This window comes from Mirounga leonina, unplaced genomic scaffold, assembly GCF_011800145.1.
Source record: "Mirounga leonina isolate KUSES-001 unplaced genomic scaffold, KU_Mleo_1.0 Mir_101664, whole genome shotgun sequence".
Classification (NCBI taxonomy): Eukaryota; Metazoa; Chordata; class Mammalia; order Carnivora; family Phocidae; genus Mirounga; species Mirounga leonina.
The window spans coordinates 15,735,969-15,753,453 of NW_023270175.1; the positions used below are offsets into that span (position 1 = coordinate 15,735,969).

A 17,485-nucleotide genomic window follows, 5' to 3' on the forward strand; every position below is an offset into this window, starting at 1 on the left:
GTGTAGAATGCACATACCTTGATAGATCCAGAAGTTATGAGAATCAAAAAGGAGACAGCTGAATAAAGGTCACCCTTGTAATTCCTGTAAACAAATTAAGCCAAATTATCCTTCAAACATATGTACAAGCAGGTCCAAAGCAGTCCTTCTATGAGGGAAAGGAAGAGACACATGAGGGATTGGGGTGGGAGGAAGCATGGGTGTTGTGAACCTAAGACTTCATTTTGCAATTCACAAGGAATAATGGGGTCAGTCTCTTAAAAGGTCTGCTTGACACTTCAAACAATCATATTAACTATGTTGCTAATAAAGAATTTAATTAATGATGAGTATACCTAGAGGGCTATGGAATTCTCACCCACAAAGATGTCCCAACTTAACAATACTCAATTATTGCTCAATATACCACTCATTTTGAGACGAAATGCCCACAATTTCAAGTTTTCACCAATGTAAATAATTTATGGTAATTTAAATTTCTTATACTAAAATAGTCCTTTATAGTTTACCAGAAACATTCATATACACATTTCATTTCATCCTCAAAACAATCCTGAGGAAACAGGCTGAGAGGTTAAATGGCTTGCACGGAGTCACATGTGTGGTTCGTGGCAGAGCCAGGACTAGAATTCAAGTCCCCTCACTTTCAGCTCAGTCATTTTTCCAATGTCCCACATGACTTCCTTCATGACAGCTATAAAATTAACTATATGTCTCCATGGGCCACACTTGGTACTGGGCAGTAGGACAGGAAATATGTCCTATAATAATCCCTACTATTTCACCCAACTTGAGAGATACATGTCTCTCTCTCTACATATACACACATGTGTGTATGTGTGTATACATATTTTATTGGCACAGAAATGTTAACAATATATTGATAAATGAAAAAAAGTACATTATAAAGTAATTACATGAGTCCGGCTTTTAAAAAGACATATATGTATGTAAAATATATATGATTTTCATCTTTCTGTGTGTCTATATTTTCTAATTTTTCTATAATGAACATATATTACTCATATATAAAATAGCTATGTTTTAAATTCTTCAAAAATCCATTTTAGGTGGGTGGGGGATGGAGGAAATATGGGGTGGGAGTGAAGGAGGGCACTTGTGATGAGCACTGGGTGTTGTATGGAAGTGTTGAATCACTATACTGTATACCTGAAACTAATATTACATTGCATGTTAACTAATTGGACTTTAAATTAAAAAAAAATAAAACAAAAAAAGCTTCAAAAATCCATTTTAGAAAAGGCAGTGTGGTGAATTAAAACAAAAGAAAAAAGAACAAAAACTTTAAACTTTAGTATTCCAATATTTTATGATTGGCACTCAATTAACCTTATGGCCCTAATTTATAAATCAAGTAATCCCAAAATTTATTCTTTTTATATTGAGGCAAAATCTCAGTAATAAGGGCAAACAATTTAAAAAATTTTTTAAATGTAGGTCAATAACATTATTATCACCTTTGACAAAGATCATCAATGTGACCTTGTAATGATAATAATAGAGTATTATATTATTACTAATGATCTCCATATCCAATATGCTATATATAAATCATTCATAATAGACTGAAGTAGTGCTCTTTATTAGTTGCAATCTAACTGCCTGATGTGCATTTTTTATCACTGTTAATGTTGCTCAAGAAAGGCATAGTTCTGCTCAAGCATTCATGTGGTTCCATAATAGTGCTAAGTTAGAATCTTTCAAGGGAAGACATTTCAGAAAGTACTTAGATCTAGACTACAAAAAAGTATTTCTGGCTCTTCTGCCACATATACCAGAGCAAGTCTGTAGAAATTGGCTTCATACCCATCAGGCTGATTCTGCAAGGAGGTTAGCAAAAAATGCTTTAAAAAATAAACTGCCCTATATGCAGCATTTTGCCTCGGTGAGATACACAGAGAACTGGGAAACAAGAGGGCTTTTAAATGATTTAGTTCTTCTCTGCTCACTTCTCAACTGCCTTCAAACCGGAGTCTTTAGGAAGATATCCTTCCCATTTATGACTAGAGAAGGCCGGTTCATACATGGATCTATATGAGATACCCCAGGTTATTTGCCATCACTTACCAGTTCAAACATGTACCATTCCCTCAACTTTCACCTCTTTATTTCACTCAAGAATTCATTTCCAAAAAAGAAATTGCTGACTGTCTTAATACTACGTGTGGGCTAGGTACCCTTTACGAAAAAAAAAAAAAAAAGTTAAAATGTTTGACAGGACCATCACTGAATGCAACCAAATAATGCACACCAGAGGCAAAAACAGCAGAAGCCACAAATGTTAGAAATGCAAGTCACACTACTGACTATTGGTTTTGGAGATAGGCTAGAGACTGCAAGCAGAGTCCTAAAGCCAAATCTGAACGTCTCATTAAGAGTTCATCTAACCCACACTTCAATTAGTGCCACTGCCTCTTGTTTGGTCCTACATAGAGAATAATATTCTACATCCTTCAGTTCTCAGCCTCTTAAAATGAAACCATCATCTGAGATTGGCTGTGGAGATGAAATGCATAAATTGAAGGTGAACGAACAGAAGAATGGTCTAAGAGTCTGGTCCAAAAAATACATATATATATATATATATATACATACACACACACATGGATATGCATAATCAAAATATGCATATATGTGTGTATGGATAGATGTCTTTCTCAGATGCATTTAAAAAGTGTAATTCCTATTTGTTTAGGAAATGGGCCATTTTCTACTTGTTTTCAATAATTACTCAATTATATACTAATTATAACAGCTTATTAACACTTTCTATTTTCAAGGGACTTTGGGCTGCATATAGGTCACACTTTATTTTACTAATGAGTATATCTTTAAATATTGCTACACATACTCTGAAAGCCCTAATGCTATTTTTCTAATGGGACGTTGACTCAAAGACCTTGTAGAAAATAATTGTGTTAATAACAGAGATGGTTTCCCCATTACAATGATCAGTGCTCTCAGACAATTAATGCTGCAACACTGTATCGTCACTTTCTTCCTCAGGCCCTAGAGAACTTCTAGGTTTACATTATTGGCTGCAGCTTCTTTTTTTTCTGGCAATATGGGCATTTCTAATGATGAGACCTGCCAAAATTTGTCAATGCTATTTTTCTTCTTTTCCATTAGAGGTGACTGTGGCTGAATAGCCAAGCAATCTATAGTCTAACTTCACTTAATTGTTTTTACTACATGACATGAAGAAATATAGTGAGTAATCACTCCTGCTTTACATGAAGCAAATTGCTAGTGCTCTCCACAGCAATATGAACAATTCTTAACTTGCCTAATCTCCCTTGAACATCCTGTTCAAATCCTGACAGGGTAAACTCAGCCCTCCTTGGTTCTTCAATGACTAAAGACTAGATTGGATCAGTGGATCTCAATTATTTTCCCTGTCTGTATATCTCTTCAAAATAAAGCAGCCAGAGAACAGTTGGCCCCAATTACAACTGGTATATTTCTCTCCCTCTAACACCATCTCTCAAGGAGGACAGGTTTACCCTCTTTGTTATTTATTACCTAAACCTCACTTCTAAGGTGCAATATTTATTTTTGTGTTTTTTGTTTCCTCTTTGTTTTGTAAATGTACTTTTCTTTTTTAAAAGGTTTTATTTATTTGTCAGAGAGAGAGAGCACAAGCAGGGGGAGCGGCAGGCAGAGGGGGAAGCAGGCTCCCTTCTGAGCAGGGAGCCCGATGTGGACTCCATCCCAGGACCCTGGGCTCATGGAGGATCCTGGGATCATGACCTGAGCTGAAGGCAGACACTTAACTGACTGAGCCACCCAGGCATCCCGTAAATGTATTTTTCTGCAATGAAAGTTATACAGATTTACTGTAGAAAATCTGGGAAATACTGAAGGTATAAAGGAAAAAAAATCACCTAATACCCACCTTCCCCAAACAGACATAACCAATTTTAGCACTTTGTGCATGGTTTTCCAGTCTTTTTTTTTCTTTCTTACATAGTGGGTAAATATAATTTTGTATCCTGCTTTATCACTTGATAGCATAACATAAACATTTTCCTTTTATCATAAAATATTTGTAAACATCATCTTTAATGGCCATAAAGTATTACATTGTCTAGATGTACCATAAATCACTTAGCAAGTCCCTTGTTGAACATTTAGTTTCCTTCATTTTTTTCCACTATTACAAATAATTTCTGGTAAAAATCTTTGCAAATAAAGCTTTTTCTGCACTTTGCATTATTTCTTTAGGAAAAATTCCCAGAAGTAGAATTATTGGGTCAAATGGCTATGAGCATTTTTAAGGCTTTTGCTTCAAATTGCCAAATCTAGACCAACAAACATTTCATCATGTCCTTATATTCATGCATTTATTCAACCAGTACTTATTAAATACCTACTATGTACCAGGCACTGTGCCAGGTGATATGGATGCAGTAGTGAAGAAAACAGACACAAAGTCCATGCCCTCATAGAGCTAATATGCTAATAGATTTGACAAGTTATAAATAAACAAAAGTACAGTGTGATACCAGGTAGTGATGAGAAATATCAGGAAAAACAGAAGCGTATAAAGGCATAGAAAATGAAGAATCATGACAGGACTCATTACATAGGATGGCCAAGGAAGGCCTCTATGATTAAAGAATGTTTCATCAAAGATCTCAATGAAGCAGGAAAGTAAGCTTATAGAAATCTTGGAGAAAATTCATTTCAGGCAGTGGAAATGGCAAGTGCAAAGGCCCTGAGAAACAAAAATGCATGGCATGTTTAAGGAACAAAATGGAGGACAGTGTAGCTAGAATGTTATGACAAGGTTTGGTAGGGAAAATAGTAAGATGCGAGGCCCAATAGAGACCAAATCATGTAGGGCCTTGTAGGCCATGGTAAAGACTTTTAAATTATTTTTTAAATTTTATTTTAAGGGTGAGAAGAAGGCAGCCATTGGAGGGCAAAGAGCAGGAAAATCACAAGATCTTATTTATGTTTTAAAAGGATCACCCTGGGGGCACCTGGGTGGCTCAGTCGGTGAAGCATCTGCCTTCCGCTCAGGTCATGATCCCAGGACCCTGGGATCAAGCCCTGCATCGGGGGCTCCCAGGCTCCAGGGCTCCCGGGAGGAAGGAGCCTACTTCTCCCTCTCCCTCTCCTCCCCCATGCTTGCTCTCGTTCTCTCTCTTGCTCACTCTATCTCTCTCAAATAAATAAAATCTTTAAAAAAAAAAAAAAAAACAAATAAAAGGATCACCCTGGCTGCTATGTGGGAAATTATAGAGGGGCAAAAATGTATATAGGGGCATAATTAGGAGGCTATTTCAGTATTCTAGGTGAGAGATGATGGTGGTTTGGTCTAAGGTGTTAATGATGAAGGAAGACAAAATGTTTCAGACAGGATATAGTCTGAAGGTATAGTCAACAGCATTTGTTCATTGGTTAGATGTCAGGTGTGAAAAAAGATGAATCAAGGACTCTAAGGTATGGTACTTGAGCAAGTGCACTGAGCATTATCTTACAAAACCAACAAAAAAAAAAACAACCTTGTTTTTGTTTGTAATTTGCATTTAAATTATTGAAGATTGAACTTTTTTCACATTTGTTGGCCATTTTTATTTCCTTGTATGAATAATCTTTTCATGCATTTGTCTAGATGGCATTTATAAAATCCTTTCCTCCCTTAGCTTCTATTTCACTATTTTCTGGTTTTGCCTCTTACCTCTCTGACCTTAATCTGACTTCCTTTCTCTTGAAGGTTTCTTATTTCACCAACCTCTTAAGTTGAGTGTTTCTCAAGATCTCATCCTTGCTTCTCTTCTTACTCTATATGCCCTCCCTAGGTGAACTCCCCTTCCTATTCCTATGATTTCAACTACTACACTGACCAACGACACAGACCTACCCCACAGTATCTACCCCAGACCTCATCTTCAGATCTGTAATTTCCATCTGTTACAAACCATCTCCATCTGGATGTCTAGATGGTGTCTTACATTAAATAAATTCAAACCTGACCTCATTATCCTCACCAAAACTGACTTTTTCTTCTATGTTCCCTATATTGCTCAATGGTATTACCTAATTTCCCAAGCCAAAGTCACCAAGTCACTCCTCCCTCTCCCTCACCCTCTAAATGTTTTCACTTTCCAAGTCCTGCTAAGGCTACCTTATGAGTGGCTCTCGAATTCCCCACCGCCCATCTTTACTATCACTGCCTTGGTTCATATCCTCGTAATTGCTCACAGTTGCAACACAGTCTCTCAATGACTCACTGTTACTATTCTTAATCCACTTCAATCCATTCTTCATACAGGTGTCATCTTTCTAAAACCCAAAGTTTTTGACCCCCCCCCCACTTTAAAGCCCCTCATCTAATTTCAGAGACTCTACTACAACATAGTACATTGCCTGATTTTGGATAAACGGCAGAAAAACAACCATTCTCCAGTATATCTCTCTGTACAGGAAAATCTTAATACATTCATTTACTCCACAAATATATACTAAGCATCTTCTGTGTGTCAGGCACATAGATATAAAACAAGACATTAGCCCTGACCTCCATTCCCCCACCTGCATAGGAAATAAAATGAAACTCTACTATCCTGGGTTGGGATTCTCCCTTGCTAATTTAGTCTTGTGCTCTTTCACAATCCTTTCCCATGTGAAATGTGGTTCCCCATATTCTCTTGACTAAAACATTTTCAGCTGTTCTTTAAAAGCCAATTCAAGGAGTGCCTGGGTGGCTCAGTCGTTAAGCATCTGCCTTCGGCTCAGGTCATGATCCCAGGGTCCTAGGATTGAGCCCCACATTGGGCTCCCTGCTCAGGCGGGAAGCCTGCTTCTCCCTCTCCCATTCCCCCTGCTTGTGTTCCTGCTCTCGCTATCTCTCTTTCTGTCAAATAAATAAATAAAATATTTTTTTAAAAGCCAATTCAAATGACACATCCTTTATAAAACTATATCTACCTTTGAGCTTCCAGAACATTCTAATTATTCCTCTTCTAGAGCATCTGTTACATGATAACAATATACATATAGGTCTGTCTCCTCCATTAGAATCTAAGTTTTTATTTTTATTTTTTATTTTATTTTATTTTTAAGATTTTATTTATTTGCGAGAGAGAGAATGAGAGACAGAGAGCATGAGAGGGAGGAGGGTCAGAGGGAGAAGCAGACTCCCTGCCAAGCAGGGAGCCCGATGTGGGACTCGATCCTGGGACTCCAGGCTCATGACCTGAGCCGAAGGCAGTCGCTTAACCAACTGAGCCACCCAGGCGCCCCTAGAATCTAAGTTTTTAAGGTGTCCTTGTATCACTGGGTAAACAGAAGTATTTTTAAAAAGTTTTGGTGAATGAATGAAGAAATGAACAGACGAAGTTTTTTCTTCATGAAGATTGTTTTATGATGTATAATCAAACCCGTGTAATACTGAAGTCTTCAGGAAAAGGACAGTCCATGAGACCTAGAAAGTCTTCGTGGAAAAGACTTGAGACTTCAACACACATTGCCCCAGAAGTCTGTGTAAAGTTGATTCTTTTTCTGCCTTTTCAACAACAAAGAAGTCTCAGGTATTTTGCTAAATATCTGGGACCAGTATTCTCTCATTACATCTATTCTTGTTTTACACATTTCCTCAAACATATTTTATTCCATGTTTTACAGAAATATATTGTTAAAATTTTCTCTATTCTGTGTTGAATTACCCTTAAAATATTTCCGTTGCACTAAATTCTAATTGTTTACATTAAAGTTACCTCACTTTCACAAGTTGTCCAATGCTTCATTAAGGCAATATCTCAAATACGGGAAAAGAACAAAACAATGAAAAAAAATGTAGCACCCTTGTGTTAACACTTCATGGGTTTGAAACCAAAAATAAATGGTGTCACACCTAAGTGTTGACATTTTATTACACTAAACATGAAAGATAAATCAAAAATGCACCAACAACGTATGGATATGTGCACAGCTTATATCTGTAATAAAGAATAAAAACCCAGGAAATCAGTGTATTATTTTAGCTTCTACCCAAGATCATTGAGAGAATGTATGAGCCAAAAACAATACAAAGAATAATATTTCCCATTACACTTAGAATTCTCTAGGATACACATAAAGAAATGGTCAGATTTAGAAAAAGAATAAAAAAATTAATCACCGCCAATACTTTAGTGAGTGTCCCAGAGCTTCCTTTGTCATAAACCTATGCACTACCTCAATTCTTAGAAAGAAAGAAAAGAGAAAGAAAGGGAAGGAGTAAGAAATGAGAATGATTTTATTGTTATTTCAAAGCACAAGAGTCTTCTCAAATCTAAGCTATAGGTATCAGTTGGCCAATCAACTGCACAGCCTTCTCCCTTAGAGGTCACTAGATCTCATTAGTGAAATTAATACTATCTTTCCAAAAGGAGTCTCTTATTTGACTTGCATAGTAATGATGTCAATGCTTCCCTACATTGCTTAAAGCTCTAAACATATGAGTCACAATCACAAAGATATATTCATTTCAAGCATAGATTAAGCAAATAAGTGATGTATGTTTCTGTAAATGATGCTTGTGAAATTCATGTCAAAAATGTACATATACTTTTTAATAAATATTCCTTTGGAAAAAAATTCCATCCCCACACATATAAACACAAACATATTTGGGGGATAATTATTAGAGCAGGAGATCACACATCAATATCACTCAAATGCTTGCAATTAAGCAGAGCAGCTTTAAAAAAAGAAATTAATGCTAAAGGGAGGTAATGCACAGAGTATAAATTCGAAACGTTGATCAGAAATATTTTGTTGATAGGAATTGAGTTAGCTAGGAACATTTCAGATTTAGAAGGATTCCAGTCACCCTGTGGTTGTAGTGTATTTATACACCTCTATATTTAAACACAGGTGGTAATTAGCAAGATTGAGACACATTTAATAAGGCATCATCATAGGTGCAAAGGATGTGTAGCATAAGATGAGTTCATTATCAATAACTTCCCTGAATTAATCATCTCTTAGGACATTTAATTTTAAATGTACCTGAAAAAACCTGGATTATTGAGATAGGCCATCTGCAGTATCTTTTTCTAATTTCTCTGAACAACTGAAGAGTTTTCTTAAAATGCCTATATACAGCTGGGACACAGAGATTATAATATCTAATAAACCAAATGACCATCTAATCTGGCACCTTCTCTTTGACAGGTGTCTAAACCAGATAGAGCCATGAGAAGTAATATAAACACTTAGAATCCACCAATTACACAAAACCATGCAACTGGGAAATTTTCTCCTTGACCTTAGCCAATGATCAGATTTTCCCTGAAGTATGTAATGTACTTTTATTTTGGCTGCTTTAAAAATCCTCATTCATACAGGCAATTAAAAACATTAAACTATGATTCCAAACATTAAAATGAAAATGGATTTCCTTTGATATAACCATATAGGGATTCTACTCCAAGTTTTATATATACAACTGCATCAGCATCTTGAATATTCACAATACCTTACATCTAAATAGGAAAATAACTGAAAAGTAAACACACGTAATTTCAAAAGGGAAACTGAGGTGATAACACCAGATCATTATTTGGATGAATAGCCAAAATTCATTGATCAGATATTTGGAACCATCCAGATGACTGCTATTTTACATTGTACATCCAAATGCTAAGCATCTGCTGAAAGGCCAGAACAAACGGACATGATACAGAAAAAGGACACAGACAGATACTAGGAAATCTACATGTTCAACAATGATGATTGACTGAATTTTTCATGTTTTACTCAGATATTTTCATATCACACCAATATGGCTTAAGTAACAAAAATAAACCAATTAACAAAATATATGCAATTCAATACCTCACAAATGGATACCAATATCATCAATATTCCCTAAACTGTAAAAATGTAAATATTATTTTTCCTACATTTTTAAATCACTACTCTATTCTATCATTAATAATTCTGTCTGGGATATTTATATTTTGAAATTCTAGTCAAAATACCTGGTGATATATAAATATAGATCTTCCTTCTTTTTTCATCACCAAAATCCTTTTTGGGAATCACTCTTTCTTAGCCGTAATACAGAAATTTGTTTACAGCCATAAATTCACAGGAAAAAATATTAATTTATCAGGACCCATAGCTGATAATATTGCAAAAGGCTTAACATGGATTGCAATTCAGCTCATATTAGAGTTTGTGATTCCAAAATTCAATTTTGTAAGTCATAATCAGCCACAAAAATGTTACAACAGAATATGAGAAACATTAAAAGGCAATTTCCTCATTGTTGACTACTTATCAACTGACAACTTAGTCCATTAAAATTAAAACAATCAGTATGCTTTAGGGTGACGGGTAAAATGAGTGTTTTACAGATTTCAAATAAATGTTTTCAAATCCATTTGGTCTTTGTAATAAAAAAAAATGAGGCATAAATATTTTAATAAAATTGTTTTTATATTTGGAAAGGAAAAATAACCAATCCTACTGGAAAATTCAAGCATCATTTATATTTAACTTTACTATGATTGCTAACTAGGCTTCTTCAAAGTCTACAAAATCATAATTTGAAAGAACATATTTTTTCAATATAATAGCTATTATGAAACTCTTTTACAGCTGTGAATGTCCTCATAGAACAAAAACGCTCTGTAACACACATAAATACCAATAGAAATGCACAAATCAAGCCTCTATTTCTGTGATTATTTTGAAAGAACTGCTTGAGTAGGGTACAAAGAGGGTAAGCGGTAAGATTTTCAGGAAAATGACAGAGATGGCACTGATTTTTGTTCTGCTTAATCATTTATTGCTCACAAATTCAATTCCCCAGCCTTTTACGGTTACTTTCAGGGACCAACAGGCTGGCATGAAATTAAATTAACAAGCAGGTTCCCATCCTGAATTAGTGACTCCCAGCTGTCTGTCCCGTCTAGTTTCCATGGCAGTGGAAGAATCCGTGGAAAATGAGGTGCAGAAAATTTTAAGAAGCCAACATATCAAACTCTTTAAGTTGATTTCTTTAAACCGATGAATCAGTAGCGGGGGCATAGGGGGAAGGTAGAATTGAAGTTAAAGTTTTTAATTTCCTGGCTTGTTGAAAAGACCAGTGTGTTTCTGTTTTTGTAATTGTTAAGGGATGCAAGCAACATCTTACACATTTCATAGAAGGCTGTAGATTCAGGATGGCATATAGTTCATTATGCATTTTATAGTAATCCGAAAGTGTTTAAGGTACTCTGCATTATTTTGAAGTGTTTCATTTTATTTTTGCTTTCTTTTTTTGGCATAGATATTAAGATTCATCAGCCTGTTAAATGACTCCAAACATTCAGAGACTAAGTAAAAAATTCTCTCAACCAACCAGATGTTTGTTTGCATCACCCCAAACAGCTGGATGTTTGACGGAACTTTTCACTCACATATTTGAGATAGAGCCATAGAGACCTGTCATAAGCACCCAGAAAAAAAATACTAATCTTGGCACATACCTACCATAAACACAAGTACAAAGGCTCAGAGTAAGAGCTTCACAGGGAGTGATCCACCAGTATAAAAAGAGATTATTTAACACATTTTCCTATGTCCATTTTCCAATTAACTTCTCCACTCACACAGTTAGAGTAGGGTGGGAATGGAGAACCCAATATTTCAGAATCATTACATCACATTGAAAACATCATCCAAGAGGTAGTGGTTAGTTGGCATATATGCATGTTTCACCATATGCTATTGTTTACCTAAAGTAGAGGCTTGGACAGGAAGTAAAAGTCAGATTTTTTTTTAAAAAATTGTAAATTATCCAAGATTATACTTCCAGGTCTAGAAATGAGTCCTAAAGTTACATAAGAATTTAACAGGCTTTATTTATCAAACTCTAAATTATTATTTTTTAAATATTAGGGATCCAAAATCAACTGTAAAAACATTTACTATCTCCAACTAAAACTAGTTTGCTTTGATTATACACAAAAATGTTAGCAGTCCAATTGATATAAATATTGTTACACAATAATTTTCAGTTTATGCCATCAAATTCCAATTTCCTCAGCCTTATTTTTCATGGGTTCCAAATGTAAGCAATTTTGTTGGTCTTGCTAAATTGTACCACCATGCATCTAGCAAACTACAAAATCTCTATACATCATATAATTGTCATAACAGAATACCATATACTGAAGAGACACCTATGGTTGGACCATCAAGGTTATTAGGAATAATCAAAAGCTGTGTGAAACCTTTTCTAGCATTTACCTGCTCAAACTAAGCACGGTCCTATTTGATATTTACTTTCCTCAGTTCTAAAAAAAAAAAATCAATGGAAAACAGAAAGAAATAGAAAGAATATATTAAGCCAGGATAACAGAAAGAAATAGAAATAATATATTAAGCCTGGATTCAGAATGTTTTACCTTTTAGGGGAAGGAAAAATAATAGTAATCTACATTCAAAATAGTGGTTTAACCTAATACACAGAACCTGCAGATGATTTAAAACACTTAGTGTATATGGAAACAGTTCTGAAATTTGATTCTTCTTAATTTTTTATAATCAGAACCTACATTCCCAGCTATGGATATATGCTGTTGATCAGAATTGCTAAATACTCTTTCTTACAATATTCTTCATCATTTAATTTGCCTGTAGTTGTGTTAGTAATCCAGTTCAAACCTTTATTCCAAATGGTAAATGAAAGGAAGCTTCTTTTCTTTTTAGGTGTGCATGGATTACTACTTTTGAGGTTAAAGTGACAGGAATTTTAAAAAATATATAAAATTTTAATAAAATTATTATACATGTTTTATGTATGATGCATGGCATTCTTTAGAGATTGTGTGTGTGTGTGTGTGCATGAGTGAGGGAGAGAAAAACTGTGAGTACTATAAAAAATTTGTTTTCATTAAAAATTGAGTATGCAAAGTACTGGTCTTCTTCTGACCTCAGGTCAGTCAGTAAGTGGGTAAATAAATAAATAAATAAATAGTTTGGGAAACCTTAGGGGACTTATTAACTATAATCTATATTAAGCACTTGATAACTAAAAACTGAAACTAATGGACATTTGGGAAAAGCAAGCTTCAAGCAAAAATTACATGCATTCTAATGGCTATCTCTATCAGAATAGAAAAAAAATTTGTTAATTAATACTGAACCTTCTTAACACTTCCAAGTTTTTAAGATTGTCATGGAAAATAAAGTTCAGAGGCAATGTGTCAAAAGAATACTTTGCAGTTTGATGATTTAAAGTAACACTGTACAGAATAAACTTAAATACTGAGCTGTTCTGCTTCAGCAAGAATCTTTGTGTTAAAAGCATCAGAAAGGTACAATGACTATAAAGGAAACTATGATTATGTCAGTGTTATTTATACGTATGATAGCTGAATTGGAACAATGAGACTTCTAGGGTATTTGGACTTGGACTCTGAATTAGGCCTTTGAATGAGACTGTAATTACATACAATCTGATTTTACTTTTTAACACTCCTATATGTTTGAGTATTTGGGAGTCTCGCTTAATCACCCTTACAGCACAATGATTCTACAAAGCCTTCTTTCCTTCAGCCTCATTACATATTATGTTCAGAACTGGGACCCAGAACTAATGGTAAATACTAATTCATGTGTTAAAAATATTCATTTTTCTACTGTGTCTGGCATTGTTCTACGGACTAGATTCTGTTAGTTTTATTATGCAAATGTCAAAATCTCTTTGTAGAGTTGTTTTCCAGAAACACCTGTTTATCAAAAACATTCTGAGGGACAATCTGAGAACTTTCAACTAACATTTAAAGCATGGGTTCATTTTGGAAATTAGCTGAACCCCTGACTTTTATTACCATTAAAAGCTTCCAACCTTACTTGAGCGTACTTGAAAGCTTTGAACTACCTTAAAAACAAAAACAAAAACAAAAAAACTTCACATTAGTAAATTAGTTAACACATCACCCAAAAAGTCTTATAAACTTCGACCAAAATGGCAAAACTAGGATTCTGCTTTTCCAGATATTTACTTTAAGGGGCATACTATGTCCTATAAAAATTCATTTTCCCCCATATTGCAGATATGAAAAGCAAAGAGGGGGTGTTGAGCAAACAAGCAAATGCAGGGTAATCATGGAGCATAACGTAAAGCTGTGGATCTCCTTTTAATAATAATTAAAAAAGCCTTTCCTTCTTAGACTGTACTCATTCTTGGCAGCACTTAAGTACCCTATGCTCCAAATTGAAAGTCTCTGGACTAAGGAGATGAACCAGGGTATTTCAGCCAAAAGATAAGAATAGAGCAGACATTTCCAATGTCTTCCCCAAACAGGTTAAGAGTAGGGACTGATTCTCATAGTATAGTGTACCTGGTTTGTTAGTTGTAATCATAGAACAACAATCTAAAATTCAAGGAAGCTATTTGTGACCCTTACTTACCACAAAGGCGATCAATTAAATGTTAATCAAACAGTACCCATTAGAGTCCACTGAGGTATTTCGTTTCCTTTTGGTTTCTAAAACCGAAGGGATTTACTACTAATTGTAGTAAGGGCTACTAATTGCCCTTCCATAGCACCAGAAACTTCTTTTCGTATTTCTTAGGGCCACCTCAAATACAACTCGGGATTAACATTCCGGGGGGGGGGGACCGGGACAGTTCAGGCGGCTCCTGACCAACTGCTTCATATTGAAAATGTGGAGTTTTTCTATACATATTAGCATATCGCCAGCAGCAGTGATGCAGATCTGCTAAACCCGAAGCTGCCGACGGCAAGCACGAGCTGCAAAGCAGCCTTCGCCCCCTCCCCTACTCTCCTGGTGGCGAAATAGATGTCGAGACATCTACTAGTGGAGTGAGATCGTCTGTCTCGGCAATTGTAAACAACTGGCTGCACTGGGTTTGCTGAAATGTTTAAATACACTCCTGACTGCAAACACATCCACTCACCAAATCGCGCTAACAGTCTCCCTTCTCCACCTCTAGGAAAAGCATCCTAAAACTGAATTGTCAATCTGCCCGTTGTGGAGTGGAAGAAAGTGAGGTTACATTTCTCCAGGCATGCCTAGACGGTACTTGGCGCTCCGCAGATGTACTGGCCGCTACTAGATTCCCGGGACCACGTCTCAGGATGAAACGCAAAAAACCCCCACACAAACCCGTGCAGCTGAGCGCGTGGTTTAAGCCAAAACCGACGGCTCCCAGAACACCGACTACTGCGTAATGACTGTCTCTTTTGACAAAGATTGGGGTATAGGGAGGACGCATCGGGTGGGGCCCCAAACGGCGTAGGTTAGAAGAAGGTTCTAGAGTTCTCCCCTCCCCGAATCTGGGCTCCCCGAGTAAGGTTCAAAGAAAAATTCAGAAGCAAACAGGTAATAAAGTGCGTCCTAGCCCCTGGGCATCTTCTCTCGGAGAGAGGGCACTAGCGGGACCCAAGTGGCCTAGCCCGGGGCGAACGCTCCAGGTGGGAGGGAGAGGAGAGGCGCCCCTTGTCTCTTCTCGGACCGAGCCCCCCCTTTCCCAGCATCCAGGTCCACTTGTTAGAGCGCCCCGGCTCTGCGCGAGAGCCGAGGCGAGGGCCCCCCCCCCTTTTACAACCGGAGTTGGTTGGCAAAAGTGTCGCCTGTAAAGCCCAGCGAGCACCCGAAGGAGTACCCCCAGAGCCCACTGGAAGCTTGAACTGCAAACGAGGCCGACCTCCCACCTCGCCCGGGTGGTTCAGAGCCCCGGGTCCGGCGGAGACCCAGAGATGAAGGAGCGAAGGTTCTGCTACCTCGGGCAGGACTCCTAGCGCGGACGCAGCCCGCGGTTCACAGCCCAGAGCCGCCATCGGTCGCCTGCAGCCTCGGGGCGAAGTTCGCCCGAGTCCTTGGGGTGGGAGGTGGGGGGTGGGGGCCGCGAGACAGAGGGAAGGAGATGAGGGCCGGGAGAAACGCACCTACCTAGTCCAGGCGCAAGTTTCGGTGGCGTCCCCAGGTGCGGTCCCCCGCCCCCTCGCCAGGTGCTCAGCCCCGCCGGGCGCCGCCGGTGCCCGAGACTTCAGGCGTCTCAGCCGGTTCCTGCGGGAAACGACTGTAAATCCACATTACTGTGCGAGCTGCCGCTTGGGCCCCCGCATCGCTCTCCTCTGGCTGGCGGCGGCGGTGCTTTCAGCCGGCAGCCGCCGGAGGCAGGGACCGAACCTGGCTATTGCCGCGCCAGCGGACGATCCTTGCCAGGAGGGTGCTTGCGCCCGGGGTCGTGTGTGTGTGCGAGAGTGTGTATACGCCTGTGTGTCCGTGAGAGTGTGCGTGTGTGTGCAAGCAGAAGGGGTGAGCTCAGCCCCCGGGGCACTCGGAGGTGAACTCCGGGCTAAGAGGGAGCCCGCCGCGCTCCCGGGTGCGGGGCGTCTGCACGGCTGATGGCTGTGCTGATGTTGCCGTGGCCGCCGCCGCCGCGCTCTAAGGCTGGTAACGGTGGTGCAAAAAATGTTTCTCCGCTACTCGAGACCAAAAAACCTGCCCTGTCTACTGAGCATGCCCGGTTTGACAGCTCTACAGCCGAGGTTTTTTTTTTTTTTTTTTTTTTTTTTTTTTTTTCCCTTTTCCCCAAGACTCCAGGTTTTAGCCGCAGCTGAGATGAGGGGAGGGAGGAGGAGCAGAAGGAGGAGGAGGGCTGAGGGAGCAGGTAACGGGCAGAGGAAAGGAAGTCAAGATGAGAAACATCAGGGTATTTGAGGATGGAGAGAAAGAAGGAGAAAGCTGGAGATGGGAGCAGAGGAAAGAAATATGGATCAACAAAATTTAGATTTTGTACCACAATGAGTTCCTGGCCAGGGGACTCTCATGACTAGCTTTTTTTTTTTTTTTTTTTTAACCCCCGAGGGTTAGGTGAGGTAGGGGTTTCGGAGGAGTGTTTATCATCCCCAAGATCAACCTGGGACAGTGTTTCATAGTCATGACATACACAAACGCGCGTGCACACCACACACACACACACACACACACATACACAAAGGAGCGTGATCACTGCTGCGCTGTATAAAGCCTCAGCACTGACTTAGAATGTGAAGTCTCTTGCCAGTATAACTTCGGCAAAAAAAAAGAAAAAGAAAGAAAGCGAGCGAGCGAGAGAAATTGTTTGGGTTCCTCCTTTTTCCCTCTCCCCCGCCTTCCAGAAAAGCCAAGCCCGTGAGTGTCGCGCGTAAGTGACCCGCAAGCTCTCTCGCGTCCGTCTGTGTGAGAGCACCGCTGACTGCCACCAGCTGACAGTGTGACCCCAGCGCGCCAAGGCCGGCCACCCGCAGCCTCCTGGCGGCGCGTCAGCTCAGCACTGACAAAGTCCTCTAGGGGCGGGGGGCGGGGGCAGCGCTCCAGCTCCTGCCCTGCCAGGCCGCCCTGGTCCCTGGACTCCTCAACCGGCTCCGCCCCTCACCCCGCCGGGCAGGAGGGGCACGTACCCGGGCGAACCCAGCGCGCTGCCCCAAGCCCTGGATCCCTCCTTTCCCACCCTCTTCAGCTT

The 17,485-nt window shown here is 38.8% G+C and overlaps 1 protein-coding gene across 1 annotated transcript in view; it reads right to left on the minus strand.

Annotated features, from left to right (window-relative positions):
• Positions 1–16,364, minus strand: part of TENM1 (teneurin transmembrane protein 1) — a 785,358-nt gene extending 768,994 nt beyond the window's left edge. Inside the window, exons 1-2 of the mRNA XM_035008354.1 lie at positions 15,924–16,364; positions 18–84 (exon numbers count right to left, since the gene is read on the minus strand). The gene's annotated coding sequence lies outside the window, so the exon portion shown is untranslated. The remainder of the gene's footprint in view (positions 1–17; positions 85–15,923) is intronic.
• Positions 16,365–17,485: the final 1,121 nt, after the last annotated feature.